This window comes from Arvicola amphibius, chromosome 3 (genome assembly GCF_903992535.2).
Source record: "Arvicola amphibius chromosome 3, mArvAmp1.2, whole genome shotgun sequence".
Classification (NCBI taxonomy): Eukaryota; Metazoa; Chordata; class Mammalia; order Rodentia; family Cricetidae; genus Arvicola; species Arvicola amphibius.
The window spans coordinates 91,395,404-91,402,962 of NC_052049.1; positions in this window are offsets into that span (position 1 = coordinate 91,395,404).

The window sequence follows — 7,559 nt, forward strand, 5'->3', positions numbered from 1 at the left end:
GACACAGACTGCTGATGCCTCCTAACCACCTCAGCTAGGATGCTGTGGTGACGGAACACTGGCTCATAGATTTAACTCGATAATTTTATTTTTGTATTAATCACATTAGTATAGATCTCTCTGTATAATCATATACATAAATATCTATTAGATATTATATAGGTGGAAAATATCCATAAAGTTAGTGTTAAAGCATTACATGGTACACAATATAGGTATATAATTTTTATAAGTATTAGTTAAAATTCTTTCTTGCTTGCTTGCTTGCTTGTTTGAGACAGAGTCTCATTATGTAGCCCAGGCTGGCCTGGAATTCACTAGGTAGACTAAACTGACCTTGAACTCACAGAGATCCCCCTGCCTCTGCCTCCCACACGCTGGGATTAAAGGTGTGCATCATCACACCAAATTTAGTTAAAATTCTTTAAGGTAAAAAGTACAGAAAAAAATCTAATTTCTTACTCTTCACATTTTACTATGCTAAGTGAAAATACGTTAATTCCAACCTTTCAACATTATTAAATTTAAAATGTAATTTCTAGATTTAAGCTGTATGTCTATTGTCCCCCTCATCTGCCTCCTGATTTAAAGGCACAGGGAACCTTTCCTCTGTCAAACAGTGAAGCTGAGATGCCTGCAGCGCTTGCTAGTCCTGTGTTAGGGATAAAGCCCCCCGTGACTGCTGGACTAAAGCGTTCTGATGGCAGCAGCGCCATCCCGTTCGTTCTCTCTGTGTGTTGGTGCACGCCGGTCCTGGAGTAGTAGTTCACGGAACTGCTAGTTGCTCCAGGTTTTGAATCAGCCAGAGAGCCTTGTTATTGCTCAATCCATCAGAAAAACTTAATAGAATAGAAAATACTTATGTTACTTTGTGCTTTGGGCACAGTGTTTGTGTTTAGCTTTTTGTACAGAGTCCACTCTTATAACAACAACAAGTATGTGTGTATATGTAGCTATTATTGCCTTTGCTTTACAAATGATAGTATGAAGATTTTGCAGACTAATTCATTAACTATACCACCATCCATGTGAAGAAGAGCCAGTGTTTTAGTCTAATTGGATTTCAAAAAGCCCAAATACATACCTACATGTAAATTTATTAGTAAAAATACAACAGAGTACGTTTTCAAACCGAACCTTCTAATACAGGACACTGCAACTTGATTTCTGGTACGGGTGCCTGTTTTAAATGTCTATCCTTTGGCGAACAGCATGTCACTTTCTGTAGGAATGCCGTCACTGTTTAGCTGGTCATGCCTGACCTAGACCTGGGCTCAGTTCTCCGCTTGACTTTTCTTTTTTATGCAAGCTTTCTGATATTTGGTAGTCAAATCTATTCATCTTTTTTGTTACTCATTTCTGCCTCTAATATTGAGCTTACGATGTCTGAACGCCTTCTGCTCTCTCAGTCAGAGCTGAGGTCCTGTCCCAGCTGCTGGTCTCAGGGCCACTGTAGACTTGATCACGTTCTTGGTGGAGATGTGCTCAGTAATAGTTACCATAGTTACCATGAGTTTTTTTTTTTTCCTTCTGTTTTCTTATCTGGTGGCTTTATGTGAAATGCCTCTCGGGTTTACCCCTTCTGTGTGATCTGTTTTCTCTATGGGAGAACCACTAAATAACAGATTCTACACTACATTCACAAATCCCACACACACCCTTCACGCCTGCAGCCCAGGTGTAGGCTCTCCTTTGGGAAGAATGGCTTTCCCAGGGGCTTCTTCAGTGCTCTACTAACTAGCCTGATGCAATCCCACCCTGGTCCTCAGGCATGACCAAACCTGCCCAGTCCTGTGGGAGCAAGCTCAGCTTGAGCATGTTTTCCTGAAACTCCATCAGAGACTGGCCAGTCCTGGAGGCGCATCCTACCCCCCATCCCAGGGTCCTCAAGTTTTGGTTTGGTTTCTCTGTCCCTCTAGCCACTGGCTTGTGAAAACCGGAGGTAGTTCTCAGGTGATGAACACTGGAGCCACCGGGTTCAGCCAGGTTTTCTCTCTCCCTTGTTATACATCACAGGTTGTCTTTTCTTTTGTTTTTTTCTTTTCCTGGCAGGATTGCAGGCTCCATGTACACAATTGTTCTTGGTTTTCTCTCTACAATTTAATAAATATTTATGGTATCAGCAGATCAACTCAGCTTCTACAAGAGGTCAGTACATCATAAGAGAAACACAGAAGAGAAATGATTTGGAATATTGCCTGGGATCTACCCTAGTGTACTTTTGAGAAAATCCACAGTAACTACAATACTGTATTTGTTCAAAATTGGCCTTAAAGATCGGAGCCGTTCTTTAAAATTCAACATTTCATGATTCTTTTTCCTAAGCACTTCAGTAACTTGATGATTTGAACATGGCATTCCAATTTTAAATAAAAATAATTAAATACAACATTGAACAATGAAAAATGAACACTTACCTAGAACTTGATTAAATAAGATACAAATTTGTACAAAGTTGAGAGTTATCACAAATATCAATAATGTATGCAAAAGATATTAACTGATGCACCTTTTACATTCTACTACATTGGTTTTATTTTGTACCTTATTAATCTTCGATATGAATAATTTTATGATTGCATTTCATGTGTAGCAAATTTAAAAATAAGTGATTTTTTTTCCTGTCTGATCTTGCTAGCATGTTTTTTAAAGCGGGTGATATTTGGTATAAGTGTCTTCCTGATCTGCTACTTCTCCACCATGGAGTGCTTAAGTTATTGTCAGACTTAAGACCTCAGACTTAAGATCACATCTTCAAAGCATCTGCATATTTACACAACAAGACTTTACTATTGTGGGGTGAGTTTTAAATAACTATGGAGCTGATAGCTCTTAAGAGCCAGTCTTCTTCAGAGTCCCACTGAAGTGATTCACTGCAACCTGTGAGCTCAGCAGAGCACGGCACCTGAGTTTCTCTGAAGTGCTGGCAAGGTTCATTCTTCATTAGCTTGATTACTAGAATCGTATTGCTTCTATTTGGAAACTTCCATCTCATTTTCGTGAATTAAGACTGATGTGGACAATCTGCTCCCATCCCCAGCCCTGTGGCCAACTGCTCGCAAGGGCCCCTCCTCCAGCTCCACCTCCATTCCCCTGAGGTCTCTTTTGAACCTGGTGCCAGACCCAGCCTTCCCCTTTGCTGTGGACCTTCACAGTCCTCTTTCCTAGCGCATCCCTGTTCCTCTGTGCCAGCCACCGATACCAAATCTCTCCAGGGGCCCCTGGGGTCCACACCTGCCTGGGACTCGGGTAGATGATTTTTACTTTCCTTTCTGTCCTACGTTTACTCTCTCCAGCCTTATCCTAGTTCTGGTAGCAGGCCGTTTGCAGGGGTTCAGTTCCCACCCGATCTCCATTCCCTTGGGGATGCCACCAAGCCTTGGTGTGGACCCAGCTTTCCTCCTTCCTATGGATCTTCTCAGTGTCCCCTTCTAGCCCATCCCCGTTCCTTTGTGTCAGCCCCCAATGCCTAGAAACACTTTCTACCCAGAGATACCAGTGTCTACATCTGACAAGGAGCCAAGGCGAGTCACACTGTCCTTCCTGTCCTCCACTATGGTCTCTCAGTTCCCACCCTCATCCCTGGAGCAGCCTGCGTGCTGGTTCCCCTCCTCCCAGCTCAACTCCAGCCCTTGCTATAGACACAGGGTCCAGGTATCCCTTTCATCCCTGTCTCTCCAGAATATTCTTTGCCTTACTGCAACCTACTTCCCACCATACTTCCCAGTCCTGGGAGCTGTCTCCTGTTGGTGTGGACAAGATCCTCTTAGCTCTTTCCTGAAGCCTCCTCAGCGTTCCTTCTGGCCTAGCTTTCTTCCTGTCTCTACCAACAGACCTGTCCGTGGGAGCAGTTTGTACCAGGCAACCCACAGCCACTACACTTCCTTAAGATCCAAAGTGGGTAACAGAAACCAATGAATGAAACACTCAGCCAGCAAAGACGAGAAGAAATATCAACACCTAGAATCACCTCAAGTCCAGATACCTAGATAGCAGCACAAAAACACTAGCATTAACAGTCAAAACAGTTTGCCTCCCCAGAACCCAGCAACTGTACTACAGTAGGCCCTGAGAAATGCAATATAGTTGAAACACAATACAAGGACTCCAAAATAGTATGAATATTTTTTTTTCCGAGAGGGTTTTTTTTTTCCCCAAAGGGTTTCTCTTGTAGCTTTGGTGCCTGTCCTAGAAGTCACTCTTGTAGATCAGGTTGGCCTCAAAACTCACAGAGATCCCCCTGCCTCTGCCTCCGAGTGCTGGGATTAAAGGCGTGCGCCACCGCCGCCCATTTTACTATGAATATTATGAATATGTTCAAGCACCTTACAAAGGAGATGAATAAATCTCTTAATAAAGTCTGCCAACACAGAGATAGTAGAAGTAATGAAAACAGTTCAGGACGTGGAAGTAGAGATAGAATAGCTAAAAGAAACCCAAAAAAAGATTAAACTGGAAGTGAAAATATTTGAATTCAAGAACCTCATGGGTGTCCCTTACCAACAGAGTAAAAGAGATGGAAGAGAGAATCTCGGGTGTGAAAGAAAAGCTAGAATAAATAGATACATCCCTCTAAAAGCCAGAAGGGCCTGGATGGATGTTCTACAAACTCTGAGAGACAGCAGATGCCAGCTCAGATTTTTATACTCAGCAAAACTATCAATCATAATACAGTGAAACTAAATTTAAGCAGTATCTAGCTACCAGTCCAATTCCACATAAGGTACCAGAAAGAAAATGTCAGTCTGAAGAGATTAACCACACCCAAGAAAACACAAAGAATAAATAATCCTAAAACAATAAATCAAAAGAAGGGAAAAACCCATATCATGACAGCAAAAATAATAGGCATCAATAAACATTGATTGCTAATAACCTCAATATTAATGGTCTCAATTCCCCAATAAAAAGACACAGACTAACAGACCAGATTTGAAAACACGTTCCAGCTTTCTGCTGCAGCTAAGAAACACACCCTACCGTCAAGGATAGTCATTGCCTCATGGTAAGGGATAGACAAACATATTCAAGCAGATGGAAGCAATCAAGTGTAAGTAAGTGTAGACACTTTAGTATCTGACAAAATAGACTAAACCAAAACTAATCAGAAAAGAGCACAGAAGAATCTACTACTCATCAAAGGAAAAATCCACTAAGAAGATATTGTGGTGTTTAACATTTACGCTCCAAACACAAGGGTGCCAAGTCCATAAAGGAAACATGACTGCAGCTAAAATCACACACTGAGCCTGACGCAGTGATAGTGGGTAACTTCATACTCCACTCTTGCTGATGGATCGGTCACCCATACAAAAACTAAAGCAGAAAAACACTGAGGTTAAATAACGTCACAAATCAAATGGACCTAGCATATATTTACAGAACATTTCACCCAAAGAAAAAAAAGATTATAACTTCTCAGCAGCTCATTAAGCTTTCTCCAGAATTAACCACTACTTGGATGTAAAGCAAGTCTCACCAAATATGAGACTACAAAAACTGAAGTGATGTTCTGCATTCTATCTGACCACTGCAGATACCCAGCTAAAGCTGCACACCATCAACAGAAAGATTACAAACTCATGGAAAATGAACACTAATGAATGAAAATGAGTTAAGACAGAAATTAAGAAACAAATTGGGCTGAAGAGGTGGCTCAGTCATTAAAGCTTAGGCTCATAACTAAAATACAAGAAGTGTTATTCTTTATAAAGATATGGTGGCAGGGGAATCCGGTCCCACATGGGGCCAGTCCCAGGAGGGCCCGCAGTGGGTCACCTGAGGCCTAGGTGGAGCAGCAGAGGCCTTGGTGGGTCCCCTCGGCAGGTGAGAGACAGACAGATACATCATGCAAAGAGAGTTTGGGCTTAGAGTTTATTTAATGGGTTATGGAGGGGAAAGGGAAGGAGAGAAGAGGAAAGGCGGCTAGTTACCTCTTAAGAGGGACAGAAAGAGAGAGAGTGTGCAGCCTGGAGGAGGCACGAGATCTGGTTGCCTTGGCAGAAGGTGAGGTGGGGAAGAGGAGGTTTGTAAGTGGGCGGGGCTTGTCTCTTAAAGGGACAGGGTACCCAGGTGACAGGCCAGGCCAGCAGACCATAACAAGAAAAAAATTTTAATTTTTTTAGGATTAAATGAAAATAAAATCACGACATACCCAAACCTATGGGACACAATGAAAGTGGTACTAAGAGGCAAATTCATAGCACTAGGTACCTACACAGAAGAAAAAGAAGAAGAGGAGAAGGAGGGTGAGAAAAAGAAGAAATTGGAGACATCTCATACCCGTGAAAGCTCTAAAACAAAAGACAAAAACAAAAACAAAAAACACACCCAAAATGAGTGTATGGCAAGAAATAATCAAACTTAGGGCTGAAATCAATAAACTAGAGACAACAATAAAATGATACAAAAAAATCAAGGAAATAGTTGGTTCTTTGAGAAAACCAATAGATTGAAAACCCTCAGTTATATCAACTAAAAGATGGAGAGATAAGAACCAAATTGATAATAAAATTAGAGATGAAAAGGGGGACATCACAACAGACAGAAAATTTTTGGAAGATTTATTTTGTTTCATATTTCTTTGGACTTTTTTTTAACCTTTTGCTTCTGATTCTGGTTTCCAGTTTTGTGCTTTATGAGGTTTATGTGCTTTTTATTCTGGTTTGTTTTGTTGTTGTTTGCTTTTGCCTCTTTGTTTTCCAAAGTGAGAGAGAAGGAAGGCATTAAATTTGGTGGTTAGGGAAATGGGGAGGACCTGGGAAGAGAAAAGAGGGAAAATCATGTTCAGATTATATTAAATGAAAAATTATTTTCAAATAAAAAAGCAGGAAAAATTGATGTGGATCAAAACATTTTTATAATTTTCTTACTAATAGTTTTTTTTAAAGATCTTTATATAGGATTTATATAGAAAAAATGTTAGGGTCTATGAACTGTAGAACTGTGGGCTTGTTTCAGGCCATGTTATCTCCACAGAGAAAACCAAGGGTGTGACTTTCTGTGCAAGGAAAGGTGATTCACTCTCATACAAAGTATGCCCAGGTTTTTATTTGCTTGCTTGTTTGTGTTTTGGTTTTCCTGTATTCTAGTCCATGCTCTCCCCTAAGTCGCTGTGTGGCAAAGGATGACCGTGCATTCCCGATCCTTCTTCATCTACCTCCTTCCAAGAGCTGGGAAACCAGTATTGATGCAAATGCCACTGCTCTCATCTTAAAGGGAGTAAGAGATATTTTATTCTGGAGTCATGTTGAGTGACCATGGCTTGGGAATATATATTTAGGTTACCACAAATTTCATGTTCCAATGTGGAAAAAGATTTATATTTTATAGGTTTACAGAACAAAGAAGGTCATGAATCAAAATGGGTTTTAAATATATTGGTGGATCCAGGAGGGAGGTGGTTACAACAAGATGGGGAAAGCTTTCCTATAGTCCCATGATGGCAATTAACACAGAGACTCTCAACTGGCCAATACATAGAGCACACTATTATTCTCTATTCTAGAGTGTTAAACACTAAATGGAAATCTGTTACTTTTCCATTGTGATAAAACATT